At 44.4% G+C, this 24,755-nt stretch overlaps 1 protein-coding gene and 1 pseudogene across 1 annotated transcript in view; both read left to right on the top strand.

Moving 5' to 3' along the window:
* Positions 1-749: 749 nt before the first annotated feature.
* On the top strand, positions 750-4,447 carry LOC129485336 (ankyrin repeat domain-containing protein 33B-like; annotated as a pseudogene).
* Positions 3,397-24,755, top strand: part of LOC129485335 (N-acetylated-alpha-linked acidic dipeptidase 2-like) — a 56,392-nt gene continuing 35,033 nt past the window's right edge. Inside the window, exon 1 of the mRNA XM_055284676.2 lies at positions 3,397-3,454. The gene's annotated coding sequence lies outside the window, so the exon portion shown is untranslated. The remainder of the gene's footprint in view (positions 3,455-24,755) is intronic.

Here is a 24,755-nt window from a genome sequence, read left to right as displayed (position 1 = left end):
GTGCAGTAATGTAGAATAAATGAATCTGATGTACAACCTGTAGGTATATTAGATAATCTCGTATTGTTTTTGGGAAATATTCTGAGGGACTAGATTTTTGGCGTTCTTATCATAAAAAAGAAGCACAGCTAAGTGATATGATCGATTTGTTAATTTTCTTCATTATAGTAATCATTTCCTTATGCACATGTATCTCAAAACGACATATTGTGCACCTTGAAAATATAAAATAAAACAAATTAAAACATAAAGATAATTTTGTTCTTGCATGTAAGCCGAAAATAAGTGAAGACTGGGTCAGTAATAACAATGCTTTGCTGAATTAAGAGAATTCTAGTAAAATATTTTTAGTTGGAAAGCTATCTGTATTAAATAAAATTGATCTAAAGCTCTTTACAGGGGCCATACTTATAATCCCAGTGCTTTGCGAGGCCAAGGCAGAAAAATCACTGGAGGCCAGGAGTTTGAGATCAGCCTGGTCAACATAGTAAGACCTTATCTCTACCAAAGCATAAACAGAAAATTAGCCTTGAGTGGTGGTGCACACCTGTTGTCCCAGCTTCTCAGGAGGCTGAGTTGGGAGGATTGCTTGAGTCCAGGAGTGTAAAACTGCTGTGAGTTCTGATTGTGACATTGAACTCCAGCCTGAGTGACAGGGTGACAACTTGTCTCAAAAACAGCAACTAATTCTTTTTGGTAGTCATTTTACCCGAAAGGTATAATTCTTTCTTCTACAATTAAATCCGCATATGTCTAGGCCAGCTATATCAGGTAGAGCTTGTCCTCTAGTGCTTATATCTATAAAACAAGTAAGATAATTATAAGGAGGCTCTAAGCAAAACAATTTTTTTCTCATTCTGGACTTTGAGGTCTTAATTCTTAGACTAATTTTCTGTCTCAATAGTGGATATCACCCTGAAACTTAATTTGTCCAAGCACCTCACATATCCTGAGATTTTACAAAACATATAGTTCATAGGATCAATACGTTCTTATGCCTTAAAAGTCTCCAGGCATTGAAGGATACTACTATGTGGAAACTCGGGCCTTCTACTGCATTACTGAAAGAGCACATTTGAGACTCACAGCACTGGTTGCAGGAGTCTGTTAACAGGTCTGGACAATGAGTAATGTCAGTCTGGATAATTCTGAGGAAGGCTTTCTGCCTTGTTATAAGGAGGATAATCACTGGAGACTCTAGACAAGTTCCCGGTCATCATTCCAGCATTTAGTTGCTGTTTTTGTAATCCCAGCACTTTGGGAGGCCTAGGCAGCTGGATCACTTGCGATCAAGAGTTCAGGACTGGCCTGTTCAACACGGTAAAACTTTGTCTCTACTTAAAATACAAAATTAGCAGGGGGCGGGGGCGGGGAATATGCATTCGAAGGGAAGGAGAACATACTTAACATGCCATTGGAAGGTGAAATTCCTAATATTTGAGAATATTGTTGACAACTATGTTTAATTCTCAGTATAGAAAGATGTACCCTTTGAATGACATTAAAAATTCACTAGAAGAGTGAAGACTAATAGTTAAAATGTCACATAAGTAACAACAGTCTCAAAACAAAGTGTTCTAAAAGGTTAAAGTACGTATATGAGATAGAGGAGAGAATAAATAACAGCTAATTAATTAGACTTTATTATGTGAAAAGACTTTTCTAAAATTCTTCCATAATAATTGAAGATATAAATTACAATAATTAAAGTATACAAAAAATAAAAGCATTAAAATAGTGAAACATTTAAAAAAGGGTAAATTTGAAAATTATTTAATTTTTAATCTCAAAAATCAGAAAGTGATTTTATCAATGTCCTAAAAAATTAAAATAAAAACAAACAATAATGTAAAAGAAGTGAGGTTTCCCCCGGGCTGGGGGGGAGTTAGGGCTTCCTGGGGACACAGAAGCAAGAAGTAGGGACCTTGGCGCCCACCAGGCTTTCCCAGACAGAGCCTTCGCCCCACGCCCACGCCTCCGGCCGATTGTGTGGTGCTGCTGGCTGGGACCCAGCCACAGGGTGACGGGGCGCGCTGCATGACCCCGCCACCGCTGTCCCCACTCCTAGGCACACAGGTCTAGGAGGATCTCGCTGACTACAAAGAGTTCCAGGACTTCTCCAGTCTGCCCCACACCCGCAGCATCTCCTGGGACGACTCTTTCTACCCTTTCCAGGACCAGGAGGAGCACGGCGTCCAGGGCGTAGAGAGCGTCCTGGAGGAGGGCGTCCTGGAGGAGGGCGTCCTGGAGCAGTGGGGCTGCTGCAGACTCTGGTGCGGCGGGGGCTGAACTTTGAGAAGGCGCAGGAGACTGATCACAATGGCTAGACTGGCCTTAATGTCGCCTGCTACCACGGCTTTGTGGATATACCGTGGTGGCCTTAGCTGAGTGCCCCCAAATTGACGTCAACTGGCAGGACAGGGAAGGGAATGCAACCCTAATCGTAGCTGCACAGGCAGGAGCTGCCCCTGGCCCCATGGGCACAGTTGCCTTAGACACTGGCTCTCAGCCTTGCGCTTCCTGCCTCAGCATCACCTGGACTGGTTCATTTGAGCTTTAACACAGATCTGGTGGAAACACAGGCTACCAGGCCCTGCCCCTGGAGTCTTTCTTTGAATAGGCCTGGGTTGGGGCCCAAGAATGAGCAGAAGAACAGGTTTCCTGGTGAGGCTGATGCCCCTGGCCCAGGGATCCCACGTTGAGGACGGAGGGCTTCGAGGTTTTCCTGGCTGATGATGGCCAGGAACCCTTCACAGTAAGCATTGAAGACCAGCAGAGTCCCAGACCCCAGGAGAGATGTCGTCAGACGGACACAGAGGCATCACGGAATTAAAGTGAAAATGAAGAAAGGAGCTGAGGATGTGTTTCATGACTTTCCTGCGCTGTTTTACTAAAGAGGCTGTTCTGGCCCAGTCAGGGCATGCTATCATCACCAACTACTTGTTGAACTATGTCCTGGGTCTTGACCTTGAAGGATGGACGCGTTAGGTTGCAAAGCCGCCATGCAGGGTCGAACCCATCGCATCCGAGCCCTGAGCTAGCAGGGGCGGGTGTCCACGCGAGGGCCCCGCCGTGGGATGTCGCCAGAGGAGTGGCCACTTACACTTCTGCCTCATGCAGAGGCTCCTGGAGCGCCCCTGCCAGGAGCGGTTGGGGGAAAATTACCAGCTTGAGCTGCCTCCGCTCCAGGGCACGAGCTTGCAGAGGCTGAGGGACTGCGAGCTGTCCGCGCTGACACCGCGCTCCGTGCCTGGCCCGGAGGACCGGGGCGCCCTGGACCACATGGTCAGGATGATCACCAGCCTCTAACAGCCCCGCCGTGGCCCTCGCGTGCCAGACCGTGTGCCCCGAGTGCTCCCTGTGCGTGGGGAAGAGGCGGCTGGCGATGCAGGAAATCCTGGCGGCTCAGGAAATTCTCGCGGCGCGGCGGGGGATGGGGAGGCAGGCGCAGGAGGTGAGTGAAGCCGAGGGCACAGAGCAGCACAAGCGGCCCTGCCAAGTGGCCGCGGGCTCCCGGGAGGGCTCCCCAAGAGCCGGCCTCCCACCTGCCCTGCTACCGGGGTCCTGGGGCTCTGCCGACCCCGCCCGGCGGAAGGCCAGCCTCCTGCCCCTGCAGCGCCTGCGGCGGAGCAGCTTGCTGCCGGGCATGGTGCCCCGGGTCCGCCTCAGCAAGGCGCCCTCGCCCACCTTCCAGCCCCAGAGGCCGGCGCAGAAGGGCAGCACCAAGGTCAGTGGCCACCTGCGGATACCCAAGTGGCCTTACAAGGTGGCCAAGGAGGAGAAACCGGGGGCTGAGGAGGCCCAGAAGAAGCGCCAGGCCAAGGTGCAGGAGAAGCGCCCGCCGCCCTGGAAGAAGAGGACGTGAGAATCCGCGGGCGCTTCACACGAGTTTCGAGGACAGGGTGAGGCGGCGGGGCTGGGCACCATGGCGGCTCCGGGGACCACCAGGCCACGGGCGTTTCCACGCTGTCTTTCTAGGATGCTCCCAGGAAGGGGCTGGGGGATCCACATGGATTCGCCTGACACCAGCCACCCTAGCCATCAGTACACATAGAGGGCATGTTGCCTAAAAGGCTCCCTTTAGAGAACCTCAATTAAGATTTGTTTAAAGATCAATTTATGAGGCCGGGCACGGTGGCTCACGCCCTTAATCCCAGCACTTTGGGAGGCCGAGGCTGGCGGATCACCTGAGGTTGGGAGTCTGAGAGTAGCCTGACCAACATGGAGAAACCCCGTCTCTACTAAAAATACAAAATTAGCCGAGCATGGTGGCACATGCCTGTAATCCCAGCTACTCAAGAGGCTGAGGCAGGAGAATCGCTTGAACCCGGAGGCAGAGGTGGCAGGGAGCCAAGATCGCGCCATTGCACTCTGGCCTGGGCAACAAGGACCAAACTCCGTCTCAATCAAAGAAACCTCAATTTATTAAAGGGTATTTTCTGTTTAATTTTGTATTTTTAATTGTTATCCAATTTGCCAAGTTTTACAAGTGACAGGGCCCCTTGTATCCAAGGCAGTTTTAATACACTTGCCTGAAGACCTTTCATTTAAAATACTGTTTCTAGCAATAAATATTTATGATATCTGTAGGAGTTTACACAGAAATCATGGGATTCTCTCCTTTTTGGCTGTTTGTTTTGGTCTTTTCTTCTCATTGTGGGTGCACGTGCACACTGGATGTTTTTATTAGTTAGATTAAGTGATGCCAGATATTTCTATTTGATGGAGGGATTGACTCATTCAGCCACATGATCAAGTGAGAAAGAGATATCATATTTTATTGTATCTTTTTAAAAAGTATTATCCATACAGTCATATATTGGGGACAAACATTTATCATCAAATTATAAAACAATGCAGAGATAAGCATGTATGTATTGCTAGAATTAAACTCATTTTAATCAAGGAGTTTTAGATAAACTGGATACAAAATCTTTAACATATTAAAAATAGTTATGAGGGCCGGGCGCGGTGGCTCACGCTTGTAATACCAGCACTTTGGGAGGCCGAGGCGGGCGGATCACGAGGTCAGGAGATGGAGACCACGATGAATCCCCGTCTCTACTAAAAATACAACAAATTAGCCGGGCGTGGTGGCTGGCGCCCGTAGTCCCAGCTACTCGGAGAGGCTGAGACAGGAGAATGGCGTGAACCCGGGAGGCGGAGCTTACAGTGAGCCGAGATTGCGCCACTGCACTCCAGCCTGGGAGACAGAGTGAGACTCTGTCTCAAAAAATAAATAAATAAATAAATAAATAAAATAAAAAATAAAAATAGATATGAGGAAAACGTGTCATTTGATAAAATGCGGGAAATGTAATAGATGATTACCGGAACTACAAAATTAAGCCATATATGCTCTTAAGTAAATCAAATCCAGACATCCTTAAAATGAAAAAAAAGGATGCAGCAAGAGTAAGGAGCCCAGAATGATGCAAATTAAGGGAATGGGGGGAGGTGATGTTTAGAACAAGCAAAGAGAATACAATGGGAAGCAAATTTACTTTAGGCAAATTCTCCTGGAGTGGACCAGGAAGCCCTCTCTTCCAGACTCAGTTCCAAAGAGTCCCTTATGTGGGTATTTCTTTTATTTTTCCTTTGAGGACTGCACTTGGTGTTTAGTTCAACCTCATGCGGACCTCATGGAATTCCCAAGACTTGGGGCCTTGGCATTGTGGCACCTTCCTGCCACACGTACATAATTCACAGCATTACCAAGTCACCACGAGCTCCACGCTCACTTCTGTCAGCCCAGGGCCCAGCCAGGCAGTGTCGCATGGTCTCCCAGGCATGCCTTTCCAAGCCGGATATCCCTGCTGCGAAAGTTCTCAAGGCACTGGTCCGGGAAGCTGAGCCCTGGGGCTGTCCTAAAGCTCCACAGGTGACTGCACTGCAGCCCACATGGAGAGCTGCAGCTCTAACACAGGCATTTTGAGAGGCCTCAGTCGCCTTTAAGTGGCATTTCCAGGACACCCATCCTGAGCTCTCACAAATGGCTCCACATTCCCAAGGATGTCCTATTGTCATTGGAACAGCCAGTGTCAGGCAGCTTCTGCTCGGGCTGATGTGGCATCTGACCCTTGGTGGGTGGCCAGATATTCCTTCCCATTTCCGCCATGGGAAGTTGGCACTGGGAATGGTATGGAGCCCCCACGTCTACCCTAAGCCTTAGGTGTCTGCTGCTTCCAGGTCAAAAATGGACATTTCTGGTCCTGACCAGCTGCCACCACACTGTAACCGATGCTCATAGTCTCCAGGGATGTTTAGAACAGCAATGGCAGGACAGCAAACAACTGGCGATTTCTCCAGTTCCCACGCTGTTCCAGAGTGGGCATGTTGGATCCCTGTCCCCAATGTGTTCCAGCCTTACCCAGGTGCACACGGTACCCTGGGGCTAGCACAGGGCTTGTCAAGTAACACTCTTGGTGTCCACAAAACAGCTCCAGAGATACCTGCATTTTGAAAAGCCTGCCAAGCCAGCAAGTATAGGGCAGGACCCAGATTTCTTTGGCAAATCTGAAGGTGAGCTGGCCACTTGCCTGGTGAGTAGAAGCTGCCTTTACCTGGCCAGTGTATGCAACTTGAGAGAAAATGACAGCTTCATGGGGTGCTCTGGTGGGACTGGGAAGCCTGACCTCCCGGGGAGCTTTGTTATGGTCCCAGTGGAAAGACTGGATTTTGAAAACGCAACAGACCCAACTGAAAGAAGGGTCATCCCTGATTGGATCCCAGACTCTCCCTGATCTCTCTGGACTCGTTCTAGACGTGGCTTGCCTGTGGGCAGCCCTTCCCTTTGGCCCATGAGGCAGGTCCAGGTAGCTCCTGCAGCTGTGTGCCTGGCTACTGGCCCAGCACTTCTCATTTTCGCCATGTGGAAGCAGATTTGCTACTAGAGGAATTTTCCAAGTCAAAGGAAGTGTCGCCAAGCCTCTTTCCTCGACCTATGGCGAGCCCATGCCCTTGGTTTCTTATTCTCTTTGGAGTGGGCAGCAGAGAGGACAAGCCGGCCTCCAGCCAGGCTCAGGGAGTGTGGGGAGGGCAGGGAGAAAAATCTAGATGATGAGGAACTGGAGCCACCTTGAGGGGGGTGTCCTGGGGTCAGTGTCAGGGTGATAAGATGAGCCAGTTTATATTTAAGCAACATTATTATGTTCAATTATTTTGGGTAAGGGATTCCTCAGGGGAGGTGTGGTCATCTGGTCCCAGAGGGGGAGTGAAATGCCCACACATCTTCCTGAGCCATTTGGAAGCCCTTTCCTCTAGCCCTAGGTATTGATGACCCAGGCTCCTTGGTCTCAGGAGGTGCACAGGGCTGGGGGGTGCAGGCTTTTTGTCACTTACCCACTCAGCACTATTGGGCATCGGGCATTCAGAGGTCTCACAGTGGTCTCTCTAAAAACCTGGTGTCCTAGGAGAACAATTATTATTTTTGTCTATTTTTGTTTCTTTGAACTGCTGCATTCACTCACTGAGGGCTCGCCCTCTCTGCACCCCTCATCTTGTTCAGGAAGGAGGGGACTGATGAGCATGGGCCCCCTTCTCCTCTCCTGTCAGTTGCCACTAAACTGTCCCCCCTGGCTTTATCACCAAGTTCTCCCACCCCTGTTGCCTCATCTCTTCTTCTTCATTCACACTTCCTTCCTTTGCCTGTTTTCTTCTCCCAGTTGGTTAAGTTCTTTATGATCCCTAGCACCACCTACCCTGAGGTCTACCAAGGACAGAAAAGCAGGGGCCTCTGTGAGGCAATGTGGTGTTATCATGGTGGGACCTCCAGGCCCCCAGAGTGAGGGAAGAGCAGGCCTGCCAGAATCTGTGCTGATGGCTAAGAATTCCTCCACCGCCGTGCCCCTACCACCCCCTACTCTTTACTCAGAAGGGAGAGGAGGTTTGCTCTCTTGCAATGACAGCCCAGCCCCTGCTGTGCACAGGGATGGGGCTCAGGGTCCCTCCCTGCACCCTGATGTTAATTAACTATAAATAGTGAATTTCAAGTTAATAGCTACCTTCTCAGGGATTTATATATAAATAGAGTTAGAGGAAAATCTAAAGCCTATTTTACTACTTTTTAGTGTTTGTGAAAATTAAGCTTAAAGTGGACAGAATAAATATTTCTCAGACAATGTCGACGCTACTGATTACAAGTGAGATGGCTGGAGCTCGCCCCTTGGTGGAGAATTTTTTGGTGATTGGAAATTGGGGACTCTGGCAACAGAAATGGCGTTACGGTGGGTGTGAAGTCACTTCTGTCCCTCAGAGAGCCTCTTGTGGATGTGAAAGCATGTATGAACACCAGTGAAATCCACCTCCACGTACACTGAGGCAGCTGATGAGAACACAAATGAGCCAGTCCTAGCACTTCCCTCCAGAGCTGGTCACTCCCAGTCTGACGTTAGAGCATGTGAATTAAGAGTGACAATTTTTTCTACTAGCTTCTGTGAATAAAGTGTTCTACAGTCAGCCAGCACTAAACTCACTAGAAAGGAGGAGGGAAGAGCGTGGAGCCAATCATCTAGAATTACCTCAGTGTGCAGAGGCTGTCCCTTGGCTGCCTTTGGGAAAAGCAGTGTGAAATATCATGTCCCTCTTTCTTTTCAAGCTCCTCCTGACAGTCACCTGGCAACACTGGAGACCTCAAAACTATGGAGATCAGAATTTCAATAGCTGTGTCGTCTCAGCATTGACCACTCCTCTGACCCAAGCTTTCTCCTGGCAGCAGGAGACGGAGTTCGTGATGTTCGTAGGAAAATACGATTTCTGAATGCAGGAGGGCCGTGCTGGGCCCCTCTGCCTGCTTCTCTCCCTGCTGTCAGCAGTGACCAGGTCCCCGGTGTGGAGGCGAGTCTGTCGTGGGTGAAACAGAAGTCCCTGGGGTAAGGCCAGACCCCAGGCCTGAAAAGGATGCAAAGCCTGCTGTTTCATGCAGCCCACCGGCAAGAAGACTACATCCCCTGCAGCCCCGCCATCCACATAACATGATATGGGAAGGCCGTCTCTTCACCCTTACCCTGGGGACCAAAGCCTGCCTTGAGGAGTGAGTACAGCCCTGAGGTGTGCCTTGCATTACTCTTTCCCCAGGTGTGCCCGTAGACTCAAGCTTGCTCATTTCTGTCCTGACACATCTCGCTGGTCCTGCGGTGGTCAGAGTCCTCCTGTTCTGTGTCAGCTCCTAGACATCATTAGTCTTTCACGTGATAAAGTATGAGCACTTTTCTCTTTTACAGTATTTGGGGAAATTCTAACACACTCCCCAGGGATTTGCGCAGGTCCCTCTGGCTCCCCTGGTGGGTAATTCTATGGATTCTGCACCTGGCAGCCAGCACTTTCCCTTGGAAGCCCCTGGGGTCCCTGTTTGTGTGGGCCTGGTCCTTGGTTTCTACCCCAGCACCTTTTGGCTGGGACCTGCCTAGAGCTGCCTGGAAGGTCATGGTCTAGGGAAGGACAGGTGGAACCCTGACCACAACAGATCCTTCTAAAACAACAAAGTCACATTGATGACGACGACTGCAGTGGGGTGAATGCCATCACAGTGGGCATGCTGGGAGCCGCCAAGGACTTACGGCAAAAGCAGTTCTTCCCAAGGCGCCCTTTGCATCTTCTCCTCCTCGTCTCTCAGTGCATTTGGAACTTGCTTATGCGTTGGAATGACTTAAATCAACTGCTCCTTTCTGTGCCCCTGCACTCAAAGCTTCCTTCATTAATAGGAAAAAGAAAAGCACACACTACCTGAAATGATTTTACTAATTTTTGAGTGACTCAGTGGAAAGTCAGTGTTGCATACACAATTTCCTCATGCTGAGCCAGCTTGAAATAAGACTCGATAAAAGGCACAGGCCTCAGTAGCAGGCGGTGCCACTGTGGACAGTGTACACTATGGTGTGAGGGTGTGCACAGGCGAGCGTAAGTGTGTTTACTCATACACACAGATAAACCAAAAGGACATCGGGCTTCCTGATGGCAAAGGTTATGGTGCTGCTGTAGCTTGTTATGGGCCCCTGGCAGTGTCAAATGGGAAATGCTTATTTTTTTTTTTTTTATTATACTTTAGGGTTTTAGGGTACATGTGCACAATATGCAGGTTTGTTACATATGTATCCATGTGCCATGTTGATTTCCTGCACCCATTAACTCATCATTTAGCATTATGTGTATCTCCTAATGCTGTCCCTCCCCCCTCCCCCCACCCCACAACAGTCCCCGGAGTGTGATGTTCCCCTTCCTGTGTCCATGAGTTCTCATTGTTCAATTCCCACCTATGAGTGAGAACATGTGGTGTTTGGTTTTTTGTCCTTGCGATAGTTTACTGAGAATGAGGTTTTCCAGTTTCATCCATGTCCCTACAAAGGACACGAACTCATCATTTTTTATGGCTGCATAGTATTCCATGGTGTATATGTGCCACATTTTCTTAATCCAGTCTATTGTTGTTGGACATTTGGGTTGGTTCCAAGTCTTTGCTATTGTGAATAGTGCCGCAATAAACAAACGTGTGCATGTGTCTTTATAGCAGCATGATTTATAGTCCTTTGGGTATATACCCAGTAATGGGATGGCTGGGTCAAATGGTATTTCTAATTCGAGATCCCTGAGGAATTGCCACACTGACTTCCACAATGGTTGAACTAGTTTACAGTCCCACCAACAGTGTAAAAGTTTTCCTATTTCTCCACATCCTCTCCAGCACCTATTGTTTCCTGATTTTTTAATGATGGCCATTCTAACTGGTGTGAGATGGTATCTCACTGTGGTTTTGATTTGCATTTCTCTGATGGCCAGTGATGATGAGCATTTCTTCATGTGTTTTTTGGTTGCATAAATGTCTTCTTTTGAGAAGTGTCTGTTCACGTCCTTTGCCCACTTTTTGATGGGGTTGTTTGATTTTTTCTTGTAAATTTGTTTGAGTTCATTGTAGACTCTGGATATTAGCCCTTTGTCAGATGAGTAGGTTGCAAAAATTTTCTCCCATTCTGTAGGTTGCCTGTTCACTCTGATGGTAGTTTCTTTTGCTGTGCAGAAGCTCTTTAGTTTAATGAGATCCCATTTGTCAATTTTGGCTTCTGTTGCCATTGCTTTTGGTGTTTTAGACATGAAGTCCTTGCCCACGCCTATGTCCTCAATCATATTGCCTAGGTTTTCTTGTAGGATTTTAATGGTTTTAGGTCTAACATATAATTCTTTAATCCATCTTGAATTAATTTTTGTGTAAGGTGTAAGGAAGGGATCCAGTTTCAGCTTTCTACATATGGCTAGCCAGTTTTCCCAGCACCATTTATTAAATAGGGAATCCTTTCCCCATTTCTTGTTTTTGTCAGGTTTGTCAAAGATCAGATAGTTGTAGATATGTGGCATCATTTCTGAGGGCTCTGTTCTATTCCATTGATCTATGTCTCTGTTGTGGTACCAGTACCATGCTGTTTTGGTTACTGTAGCCTTGTAGTATAGTTTAAAGTCAGGTAGCGTGATGCCTCCAGCTTTGTTCTTTTGGCTTAGGATTGACTTGGCAATGCGGGCTCTTTTTTGGTTCCATATGAACTTTAAAGTAGTTTTTTCCAATTCTGTGAAGAAAGTCATTGGTAACTTGATGGGGATGGCATTGAATCTATAAATTACCTTGGGCAGTATGGCCATTTTCACGATATTGATTCTTCCAACCCATGAGCATGGAATGTTCTTCCATTTGTTTGTATCCTCTTTTATTTCATTGAGCAGTGGTTTGTAGTTCTCCTTGAAGAGGTCCTTCACATCCCTTGTAAGTTGGATTCCTAGGTATTTTATTCTCTTTGAAGCAATTGTGAATGGGAGTTCACTCATGATTTGGCTCTCTGTTTGTCTGTTATTGGTGTACAGAATGCTTTTGATTTTTGTACATTAATTTTGTATCCTGAGACTTTGCTGAAGTTGCTAATCAGCTTAAGGAGATTTTGGGCTGAGACAATGGGGTTTTCTAGATATACAGTCATGTCATCTGCAAACAGGGACAATTTGACTTCCTCTTTTCCTAATTCAATACCCTTTATTTCCTTCTCCTGCCTGATTGCTCTGACCAGAACTTCCAGCACTATGTTGAATAGGAGCAGTGAGAGAGGGCATCCCTGTCTTGTGCCAGTTTTCAGAGGGAATGCTTCCAGTTTTTGCCCATTCAGTATGATATTGGCTGTGGTTTTGTCGTAGATAGCTCTTATTATTTTGAGATAAGTCCCATCAATACCTAATTTATTGAGAGTTTTTAGCATGAAGGGTTGTTGAATTTTCTCAAAGGCCTTTTCTGCATCTATGGAGTTAATCATGTGGTTTTTGTCTTTGGTTCTGTTTATATGCTGGATTACATTTATTGATTTGTGTATGTTGAACCAGCCTTGCATCCCAGGGATGAAGCCCACTTGATTATGGTGGATAAGCTCTTTGATGTGCTGCTGGATTCGGTTTGCTAGTATTTTATTGAGGATTTTTGCATCAATGTTCATCAAGGATATTGGTCTGAAATTCTCTTTTTTGGTTATGTCTCTGCCAGGCTTTGGTATCAGGACGATGCTGGCTTTGTAAAATGTGTTAGGGAGGATTCCCTCTTTTTCTATCGATTGGAATAGTTTCAGAAGGAATGGTACCAGTTCCTCATTGTACCTCTGGTAGAATTCAGCTGTGAATCCATCAGGTCCTGGACTCTTTTTGGTTGGTAAGCTATTGATTATTGCCACAATTTCACAACCTGTTATTGGTCTATTCAGAGATTCAACTTCTTCCTGGTTTAGTCTTGGGAGGGTGTATTTGTCGAGGAATTTATCAATTTCTTCTAGATTTTCTAGTTTATTTGTGTAGAGGTGTTTGTAGTATTCTCTGATGGTAGATTGTATTTCTGTGGGATCGGTGGTGATATCCCCTTTTTCGTTGTGTATTGCATCTATTTGATTCTTCTCTCTTTTCTTCTTTATTAGTCTTGCTAGCGGTCTATCAATTTTGTTGATCTTTTCAAAAAACCAGCTCCTGGATTCACTAATTTTTTGAAGGGTTTTTTGTGTCTCTATTTCCTTCAGTTCTGCTCTGATTTTAGTTATTTCTAGCCTTCTGCTAGCTTTTGAATGTGTTTGCTCTTGCTTTTCTAGTTCTTTTAATTGTGATGTTAGGGTGTCAATTTTGGATCTTTCCTGCTTTCTCTTGTGGGCATTTAGTGCTATAAATTTCCCTCTACACACTGCTTTGAATGTGTCCCAGAGATTCTGGTATATTGTGTCTTTGTTCTCATTGGTTTCAAAGAACATCTTCATTTTTGCCTTCATTTCATTATGTACCAATAGGCATTCAGGAGCAGGTTGTTCAGTTTCCATGTAGTTGATCGGTTTTGAGTGAGTTTCTTAATCCTGAGATCTAGTTTGATTGCACTGTGGTCTGAGAGACAGTTTGTTATAATTTCTGTTCTTTTACTTTTGCTGAGGAGAGCTTTACTTCCAAATATGTGGTCAATTTTGGAATAGGTGTGGTGTGGTGCTGAAAAAAATGTATATTCTGTTGACTTGGGGTGGAGAGTTCTGTATATGTCTATTAGGTCCACTTTATGTAGAGTTCAGTTCAATTCCTGGATATCCTTGTTAACTTTCTGTCTTGTTGATCTGTCTAATGATGACAGTGGGGTGTTAAATTCTCCCATTATTATTGTGTGGGAGTTTAAGTCCCTTTGTAGGTCACTCAGGACTTGCTTTATGAATCTGGGTGCTCCTGTGTTGGGTGCATATATATTTAGGATAGTTAGCTCTTCTTGTTGAATTGATCCCTTTACCATTATGCAATGGCCTTCTTTGTCTCTTTGGATCTTTGTTGGTTTAAAGTCTATTTTATCAGAGACTAGGATTGCAACCCCTGCCTTTTTTTGTTTTCCAGTTGCTTGATAGATCTTCCTCCATCCCTTTATTTTGAGTCTATGTGTGTCTCTGCACGTGAGATGGGTTTCCTGAATACAGCACACTGATGGGTCCTGACTCCTTATCCAGTTTGCCAGTCTGTGTCTTTTGATTGGAGCATTTAGCCCATTTACATTTGACGTTAATATTGTTATGTGTGAATCTGATCCTGTCATTATGATGTTAGTTGGTTATTTTGCTCGTTAGTTGCTGCAGTTTCTTCCTAGCCTCGATGGTCTTTACAATTTGGTGTGTTTTTGCAGTGGCTGGTACCGGTTGTTCCTTTCCATGTTTAGTGCTTCCTTCAGGAGCTCTTTTAGGGCAGGCCTGGTGGTGACAAAATCACTCAGCGTTTTCTTGTCTGTAAATTATTTTATTTCTCCTTCACTTATGAAGCTTAGTTTGGCGGGATAGGAAATTCTGGGCTGAAAATTCTTTTCTTTAAGGATGTTGAATATTGGCCCCCACTCTCTTCTGGCTTGTAGAGTTTCTGCTGAGAGATCAGCTGTTAGTCTGATGGGCTTCCCTTTGTGGGTAACCCGACCTTTCTCTCTGGCTGCCCTTAACATTTTTTCCTTCATTTCAACTTTGGTGAATCTGACAATTATGTGTCTTGGAGTTGCTCTTCTCGAGGGGTATCTTTGTGGCATTCTCTGTATTTCCTGAATCTGAATGTTGGCCTGCCTTGCTAGATTGGGGAAGTTCTCCTGGATAATATCTTGCAGAGTGTTTTCCAACTTGGTTCCATTCTCCCTGTCATTTTCAGGTACACCAATCAGACGTAGGTTTGGTCTTTTCACATAGTCCCAAATTTCTTGGAGGCTTTGTTCATTTCTTTTTATTCTTTTTTCTCTAAACTTCTCTTCTCTCTTCATTTCATTCATTTCATCTTCCATCAGCAATGCCCTTTCTTCCAATTGATCGCATCTGCTACTGAGGCTTCTGCAATCTTCGCATAGTTCTCGAAACTTGGCTTTCAGCTCCATCAGCTCCTTTAAGCCCTTCTCTCCATTGGTTATTCTAGTTATCCATTCTTCTAATTTTTTTTCAAAGTTTTTAACTTCTTTGCTATTGCTTTGAATTTCCTCTCGTAGCTCAGAGTAGTTTGATCATCTGAAGCCTTCTTCTCTCAACTCGTCACAGTCATCCTCCATCCAGCTTTGTTCCGTTGCTGGTGAGGAACTGCGTTCCTTTGGAGGAGGAGAGGTGCTCTGTTTTTTAGAGTTTCCAGTTTTTTTGCTCTGTTTTTTTCCCCATCTTTGTGGTTTTATCTACTTTTTGTCTTTGATGATGGTGATGTACAGATGGGTTTTTGGTGTGGATGTCCTTTCTGTTAGTTAGTTTTCCTTCTACCAGACAGGACCCTCAGCTGCAGGTCTGTTGGAGTTTACTAGAGGTCCACTCCAGACGCTGTTTGGCTGGGTGTCAGCAGCAGTGGCTCCAGAACAGCGGATTTTCGTGAGACCACAAATTCAGCTGTCTGATAGTTCCTCTGAAAGTTTTGTCTCAGAGGAGTACCTGGCAGAATGAGGTGTCAGTCTGTCCCTACTGGGGGGGTGCCTCCCAGTTAGGCTGCTCAGGGGTGAGGGACCCACTTTAGGAGGCAGTCTGTCTGTTCTCAGATCTCCAGCTGCGTGCTGGGAGAACCACTACTCTCTTCAAAGCTGTCAGTCAGACAGGGACATTTAAGTCTGTGGAGGTTCTTGCTGAGCTTTTGTTTGTCTGTGCCTGCCCCCAGAGGTGGAGCCTACAGAGGCAGGCAGGCCTCCTTGAGCTGTGGTGGGCTCCACCCAGTTCGAGCTTCCTGGCTGCTTTGTTTACCTAAGCAAGCCTGGGCAATGGCGGGCGCCCCTCCCCCAGCCTCACTGCCGCCTTGCAGCTTGATCTCAGACTGCTGTGCTAGCAATCAGCCAGACTCCATGGGCATAGGATCCTCCGAGCCAGGTTCGGGACACAATCTCCTAGTGTGCCATTTTCCAGGCCCGTTGGAAAAGCACAGTATTAGGATGGGACTGACCCGATATTCCAGGTGCCGTCTGTTTCCCCTTTCTTTGACTAGGAAAGGGAACTCCCTGACCCTTTGCACTTCCCGAGTGAGGCAATGCCTCGCCCTGCTTCGGCTCATGCACAGTGCGCTTCACCGACTGTCCTGCACCCACTGTTAGGCACTCCCTTGTGAGATGAAACCGGTACCTCAAGCAGAAATGCAGAAATCACCCATCTTCTGTGTCGCTGGGGTTGGGAGCTGGAGACCGGAGCTGTTCCTATTCGGCCATCTTGGCTCCACCCCCAACATTGGGAAATGCTTTAATGGCATGTTGTTCAATGTATATAATGGGGTCTCCCATGGCCCAAGGACCCACTATGAGCACTCCACCTTCTGTGGTGGAGAACACGGCTGGAGTCATCACAGCCCAGGTCTTTATTGAAATGCAGTGTTGACCCAGAAGGCTCATGTAGAACCCATTTGGCCAGGTCTGGACCATCTCTCTCCATCTGAACTGCCTTGGCTGCACAGAGGGACCCAGACCCAAAAGGCCCAGAATCAAGAGGAAACTGAATGACATTTACCATTACACCAGCTTTCATTTATTTTTTCCATATGATCATAAGGACTGTATTACTAAGTATGCTTATATATGCTATTTACAGTCTGTTCCCTTTTATATGATGAAAGATTAATAAAGAACAAAAAATTGCCTGCAGTAAAACCATGCCTGAGGCCAAGAGTGGTGGTTCATGCCTGTAATACCAGCACTTTGGGAGGGCAAGAGGGGCAGATCACCTGAGATAAGCAGTTCAAGACCAGCCGGGACAACATGGAGAAACCCCAACTCTACAAAACACACACACAAAAAAAAAAATTAGCTGGGCATGACAGTGAGTGCCTGTTATTCCAGCTACTTGGGTGGCTGAGACAGGAGAATTGCTTGAACCTGGGAGGTGGAGGTTGCAGTGAGCCGAGATTGCACCATTGTCCTCCAGCGTGGATGAAAGGGAGAGAGAGGGAGGGAGAGAGAGGCGGAGGAGAGAGAGAGAGAGACAGAAAGAAAGAAAGAAAGAAAGAAAGAAAGAAAGAAAGAAAGAGAAAGAAAGAAAGAGAAAAAGGAAGAAAGAAGAAAGAAAGAAAGAAAGAAAGAAGGAAGGAAGGAAGGAAGGAAGGAAGGAAGGAAAGAAAGAAAGAAAGAAAGAAAGAAAGAAAGAAAGAAAGAAAGAAAGAAAGAAAGAACAAAGAAAGAAGAAAGAAAGAGCAAGCCATGCCTGAAGGGCACAGTGTGGTCATCACCTCAGCAGGTTGACACTCACCTGGAGGTCATGAAATCTGTCCATTATGCCAGTGATGGGTTGAGCACTGAGCTCTGAGCTCACACACTGGGGCATGTGCCGCTGCTCTAACTCACTCCTTTAAAGAGGAAAATACAATTGAGCTTTCTAATACCAAATATTTCATCACAGGATTTAAAAACAAATAATCATTCAAGGGAAATTCGTCTTTAAAACCCTTTCCTGATGTAGCACTGCGAAATTATAGGGATTATGAACTTGAGCCACTGAGCCTAGACTGACTGATGTATTCTACCAATAAGCTATATACATAAACCCATGTCTTCCCACTTCTCAGAACCATGAAATCAATCATTCCTCCCTTTCTTTCCTTTATTTTTATTGTTTCTTAACAATACTAGAAGCCAAATTCATTCTTTTCTTAAACCACTTTTATTCATTATATGACTTCCTAAAACACCCGAAGAAAGGTTATTATCCACCATTTCTTCCATATACACCCTTTAATAACAGACAACCTACGTGAGAGTCATTGGAATTTATGGTGATTCACAGATAATTTTTTTGCAGTCTTATGTTTTTAAATTAGTCTTTAGTACCAAACCTCCCTACTCCATAGCCTGACCACTCTCTCTGAGCAGTAATCAATGCTGCACTGTACCCTCAGGATTGGAAGCCATGAGAAAAAATCTTCCTCAAATCCTAACCAAGATGTTTTCCACTCAAGTGGTAAGTGGATACATTTGTAGCATGTCTGTCTGAGGCTGAATCTGAGGGAAAAGGCCTAATACTTACAATCCACTGGTTGGTTTTCCTGCTCTCCTCATTTAACTTTCTTTGGTTTTCTTGAATTTTTGCCCAAAAAGATCTCATTTGCTTCATTATCTTCTCCTATAAAAGAACTATGAATTTGAACATCACAGAAACAAATCGCTTTGGGTGTCAGACCCCCATTGATAAAGAAATCAAGGAATGAGATATGAAAGAGATTTGGGAAGATCTCAGAATGTAGAACCACGACATGCAACACAATCAGTTTAATAGGAAAATCATAAGCAGGGCCGGTTTACAGATAATGTGGCATCTTGCATCAGAATTGGAATCCACTGACACCGTGCCTTGCTAATTCTAGCATATTTTATTGTATTATTTCCAGTGTTGGTAAATAGGTTTCTTATATAGAAGGCTTTTGAACTTGTAGTTTAGATAGCCAGAAACCCTTTCTGATATTGAGCTCTTTACAGTGCCTTGAACATTAAAGTAAATAGCCAAATTATTATAATGATTATTAACTTCATCACTCCCTCGGTGAAATGCAAGTTCCAGGAAGGAAGGTATTCTCACAGATTCCGTTTAAATTTTTACCATTGATACCTAGGCACTACATGACATCCAGTACAGAAAAGAATAATCCTCATGCTCTTCATCTTCTCCCTAATCTCTTTACTTGTGCCATCCTCCAGCTTTCAAAGTGCTCTCAGAGCCATCACTTACCCAGTGTTCCTTAGTTGCCCCTCACAGTGTCTGTGAGCCCCGTGCTCCTGAGCGTACGGCAAATGAAGCAGGCTCTTATCCACTGCTCCAAATATCTTTTTTTCTCCCTGTGGAACCCACACATTTGTTCATTAGAACTCAGGAATTGCCAGAGACTGGATTTCCTGGCAATGCACACCAGATTCTTCAGAAGAATATTGGTTTTGATGTCCTCCTGCTGTGACAATTCCCCACATGTGGGCAGCAGGTAGGAATTTTGGCTTCTTCCCAGGAAAGGCAGAGACAGGGCCTACAGAAGCTAGGGCCGCAGCCTGTAGTGATGGGGTCTATGAGTTAGTTCAGACAGAAGAGGCAGATGCGTTCTTTCTGGAAGGCTTGTGTGATGTCTGAAAACATTTCCCTGAAGGAAGGAAATTAGGAAGGGTATGATTGAAACTTCATCTTATGCCTTGGGGAAACAAAGACCAAAGCAAAATTTGACTCAGATTGTGACTCAGTGATAAACTTCTGTCTAGAGTAGAACAGGCTTTATTTTGTATAAGACAAAAAGAGAACCTGAGGCCCAAAGAGAGCTCTTGGATCTGTAGGTAAAATTGTTGGGTTCATACACAACTCACAGGGCACTACATCCTACCATTTTCTTTTGCATAGAAAAATGAACCTCAGAGAGGCCAGGTGTGATGGCTCACACCTGTAATCCCAGCACTTTGGGATGCCAAGGCTGGTAGATCAGGTTAGAGACCAGCCTGGCCAATATAGGGAAACCCTATCTCTACTAAAGACACAAAAATCAGCCAGGAGTGGTGGCACATGACTGTAATCCCAGAAACTTAGGAGATGGGGCAGGAGACTCACTTGAACCCTGAATTTGCAGTCAGCTGAGACCGAGCCACTGCGCTTCAGCCTGGATAATAAAGCAAGAAGTAAGAAAGAAAGAAAGAAAGAAAGAATGAGAGAATAAGAGAGAGAGAAAGAAAGAGAGAGAAAAAAACAGAAAGAAGAAAGAAAAAGAAAGAAAGAAAGAAAAGAAGAAAGAAAGAAAGAAAGAAAGAAAGAAAGAAAGAAAGAAAGAAAGAAAGAAACAGAAAGAAAGAAACAGAAAGAAAGAAACAAGAAAAGAAACCTCAGTTTTGTTGAGTTTTGACTTTACTCCAAAAAGCTTCAGGTTTAAGAGTATGAAGTTAGGACCAATTTATACCATTAGACGATGGGTCCTGAATACTCTGAAAATCATTCTTAATGCTCATTGTGATTGGTTTAGAAAAGACTGATTTAGTACAAAAGAAAAAAAGTGATTTGTTTAGGAAATGGTATTTAACTGCAATTTTACTCTCATTGTTTCATTTAGATGTCATAATTTTCTCCTTTAAAGTATTTTGTAAAATCTCAATCACAATCCACCACTGCAAAATGATTTCTAAATAACCATTATTTATTTACTGAACATTGTGAGATTTGATCAGATTTCACCCAGAAATGCTGAAGAGACATTTAGTATACTCTAAAACACTTGTATATATGCTTGTCTTGTGGAGGCGCAAGCACTATGGACTCAAAAGTGGGAAGCTTCTCTCCCTAGTAAGGGGAGGGCACCACTGGGATCACTGGTGCCATCTCCTGCAATGGATCTTCTGATGTTGGGTCGAACAGAAATTCAGGAATTGATTTCCCTCGGCGGGTGGAGCGGGATCCTTCCTTGGCTATCTGTTCTTTTGCTACTAACACTGCTGCTGCCTGCCCTCTTAGCCACTGTGGGGGGTCTAGCACCAGCTGTAACCAAGTGTCTATGTATGAAAACTGGTCTGAGTGTCCTGACTTACCAGTTACCTTGTGCCATATCTTAGAAACAAGGGACCTGTCCAGGCTTCTTTCTGATGGCCAGGCCACTTCTAATGTTGGCCAATCTATTCCACACAAAGTTCTAAGTTTCCCTGGTGTCATAGTAACCCCATAGTCTCCATTAAATCCCATCTTAAAATTTTTCAACATAGTTCCTAGCAGAGTAGGCTTACTTTGTGTCTGACCCATGTTTCCTCAAGACAAAACACCAAGCTCACACCACACGCACACCACAGAACAAAGAATGGGTAAAAAGGTCACATACACACTTTTTCAGTTTTCACCAAACCAGAATCAAAACCAAAATCAGAGTATCCAGAAATCCAAGCCAGGTCAAACAAAAACCAAAGTATCAAGCAATTCAAGTCAATTCAAAAACGAAAGCCAAAGTGCCAGTACAGGCACGCAGTGGGTGATCAGGACACACTTCCACTCAAGTGGAGTAGGCAAGTTCCAAAGACCAGTCTTACCAAGTTTCAAATGTCTGGACTCCAAGTGCCTGTTCCTTCCCGGTGTTCAGCCACTGCGTTGATCCTCCACAGGGGCCTACCACACACCGCTCTGATGAGGCGTTCCACCGGGGCAATTGCCTACCCGGGAGCGCTCTCAGGATCCACATCGCTCAAACTGGCTGGAGTCCCCCGCAGGGATGCGCCACAGGGCAGGCCTAAGCCAACTAAGGGGCAGCCTCAACTGTCCATCAATTACCTCGTTTCCTGGTCAGGGAACCAAGAAATGTAGCAGGACGAGTCACAGACAAAACTCCTCAGACACCGGATTAAAGAAGGAAGAGGTTTTTTATTCGGCCGGGATCCTCAGCAGACTTGTGTCTTAAGAGATGAGCTCTCTGAAAAAGAAATTCCTAGGGCTTTTAAGGGCTTACAACTCTAAGGGGTCTAGGTGAAAGAGTCGTAATAGATCAAGTAAGCATGAAGAACGTGACTGGGGGCTACATACATCAGCTAACAGAACAAAAAGTTTTTTTTTTTCTTTCGAGACAGAGTCTTGCTCTGTCGCCCAGGCTGGAGTGCAGTGGCGCAATCTCAGCTCACTGCAAGCTCTGCCTCCTGGGTTCATGCCATTCTCCTGCCTCAGCCTCTCCGTGTAGCTGGGACTACAGGCGCCCGCCACCACGCCCGGCTAATTTTTTTGTATTTTTAGTAGAGAGGGGGTTTCACAGTGGTCTTGATCTCCTGACCTCGTGATCCGCCCGCCTCGGCCTCCCAAAGTGCTGGGATTACAAGCATGAGCCGCCGCGCCTGGCCAGAACAAAAAGTTTTACAGTGCTTTCTCATACAATGTCTAGAATTTACAGATAACACCAGTAGTTTTGGTCAGGGGTTAATATTATTATTATTTTAACCACCAGAGCCAGGTGGTGGCACCAAGGTCGTCTAGGTATTTATCTTACTTCTGTTTCTTTCTAACTTTTTGCTTTCTCCCTTTTCTCCTGTCTTATAAACTACAGAAAAGGGGAGGTTGGGGAGCAACTGGGAAGGACAACAGGAGAAGTGGTGGTCTCATACCATAATACAACAGCTAAATCTAGCTCTGATGCTTATTCTGTGTGGACAATAACAGCAGAGCCAATGGCTGATTTGTGGGAGGTAAAAACTACTTTTGCAGAATCGTACATGATTTCAGCAGAAGGGCAAGGACATTTCAGTTGGGAACAGATTGCTCCGTGGTAATGTGATCACTATGTACCCAACAATGGCTCTTTCTTCCTAGCGTCAATGCAGATGTTATTTTCTCCTTAACTATTATCATCTCTGTTTCTAACCATATAAAAGTATATCCACTATATATCTGAAGTAAATTCATACTAGTGGTGCAACATCTCCAGCCTTTTAAGTGTAAAAAGAGAAAACGTATGATGTGTTTACTCACTGTTTTATACTCTGTAACACATGAAGAGAAGACCCTTTTATTCATTGCCTGTACTATTATTTTTAAACTTTCTGAAACACTTTATCTTATATCCAGCATAGAATTGAGTTTCCCTTTTTGATTTAATCTGACAATATTTTTTTCCTCTAATAAGAGCATGTTATGCTATGATCTATATGCACATATCTTCTTTTGCTGTCTTGTTTGTTTTTATTGATTTTGTTTTGATGTTGTGATATTTGGAAGAGTTAAATTTTTATTCTGATGGCTACCTTACGTAATTTCATAAAATCATCTCTTTCTTTAGACAGTAGCTAATGTCTCTAAACTAAGAACAATGGTATTAACTCTTTCTTGTCTTCCCTATGTGATCTTTCATCCCCCAATTGGATATAATAATATTAACTTTGTTTCCCCTGGTGCCATTAAGTATGCCTACATTTCTATAAACAATATCCTTTGACTCCCAGGCATTACAGATGTGCAGTCAGTAAAATCATCCTGCAGAATACCTTCTTTTTCCTTTTCTTCTATTTTTCTTAGTGTATCATTTCTGTAATGCCAGAGCACCTACGGTTGCATTTCTTTCTGTCAGCTTTATCCAGCATTTGTTTTTGTCTTTTATTTAAGGTTAAATATATTCCTTGCTCACTATGACACTGGGGAAAGGAAGGTTTTTGTTGTCATGGTTGTGCTTGTACAGTTGCTTATTTAAAAACATTGGCGAAAACAAAAAATGTATGTAGATAGAATGGAGATAAGACAGAAAATGAGAGCGATTGATGATGAGTGTGCTTATTCTAGGCTGGGAGGGGTGCTACACCGAGTAGTGTCTCCAAGGCTACAGGAAAGGATGGTTGATTGGGAGCAGGTGGAGTTTCCAGTGGAGGAGAGAAGTCCTGTCTTCAACAACCTGTGCAGAACCAGGAACTGGTAATGGTTCAAATCAACTTACAGACCTGGAGGTAAAAATTTAGGACAACTCGTTTAGCACCTCGTTTCCTAGAAAATATTAGCTACTATTTGCTGAGCATCTGTCAGTCTGTCTGTAGCATGGAAGATCTGAGTACAGGGGAGACTGGATTAGTAACAGTGGGTCGGAAAATTATATAATATCCATCCAAAATTCCTGCTTTACATACACTGCACCTGGTATTTCCAGAACTAGAAGTTAAAGAAATTATTTGTGCTTGAACTTGCAGAAAACTGCCTTTTCCCGTCTTCTCTTGCATCTTAAACTGGAGTTTCTCTTTTTCTTGAGCTTCAGTGTCCTTCCCAACTCACTTTATAATTGACTTCCTGCAGTTTCTCCTTAGGGCAGGGCTTTGTTTCAGAGGTGGTTAATTTGTAGGGTTCATAGGATACAGACCACTCACAGCACCTGCTTTTTGCCATCCTCACTCTCAGCTGGGAGTTGAGGCTCAGGAAGCCTTCTGCAAGCCTCAGCTGCTGTTCTCAGATTAATCTGCTAAGTTCTTTTTGCCTAGTAGGAATCTCTGAATTTAGGAACATAGATGTTAGCGCTTGTATTTCTAGTTTTTCCAGTTCCCAGGGCCATTAAAGATTTTTTTCCTTTCCTTTCCTTCTTCCAAAAAAGTTGGTGATTCCCCTGGGTCCCTGTGGTTTAACCTCACAAAAGGTTCATGATGACACCCTGTTACATTGTTTTGTCATAGTTAACACTTCATTATCCCAGTTGCTCGGTCAGTTTTTGTGAGAGATTCAGGGATATTAATAAAACTGTGCTGCTGCTACTAACATCTTGCATAAAAGCCCTATTAATTAAAATGTTTATTTTACATGTGATTTGAACTTGTAATTTTTATTCAAAGTTTTTCAATAGAGATCCAGAAAAGACCCTCCTTATATTTGTAGTTTTGTGCATTGCAACACTTTCTAGTGAAAAAAAAACAAAACAAAACATTAGAACAACACAAGTGATAGTAAAAGAATAAACCCTACAATCCATTAATTATAAAATGAAATACTGTGCAGGTGTTAAGAATGAGGGAATCAATAAGAACTTGTGTGGGGTAACTATAAACTTTAAAAAAATAAAGTATATGCTCATGTGACCATATTATCGTTAAAAAAAAAACCAAGCATACTTGCACACAGCTTCAAGCAAAATGGGTACATTCATTTAAAAATATTTAAATTAAGTAAATGGCCCAATAATTTAACTTTGTAAAATTCTATGTCCTCTGATTATTTTATATGCTAGAAACAGGCATTACTGTTTTGTTTATTTCATTTGAAATAATTGTAGTCACATGAGGTTTAAGTTATAATACACAGAGGTCACATATGCCAATTTTTTAAATGGATACCTTATTTACTACTATTGAGTTTTGAGAA

The sequence above is a fragment of the Symphalangus syndactylus genome, chromosome 6 (assembly GCF_028878055.3).
Source record: "Symphalangus syndactylus isolate Jambi chromosome 6, NHGRI_mSymSyn1-v2.1_pri, whole genome shotgun sequence".
Lineage (NCBI taxonomy): Eukaryota > Metazoa > Chordata > Mammalia > Primates > Hylobatidae > Symphalangus > Symphalangus syndactylus.
This window is presented reverse-complemented; position numbering and strand designations above follow the sequence as displayed.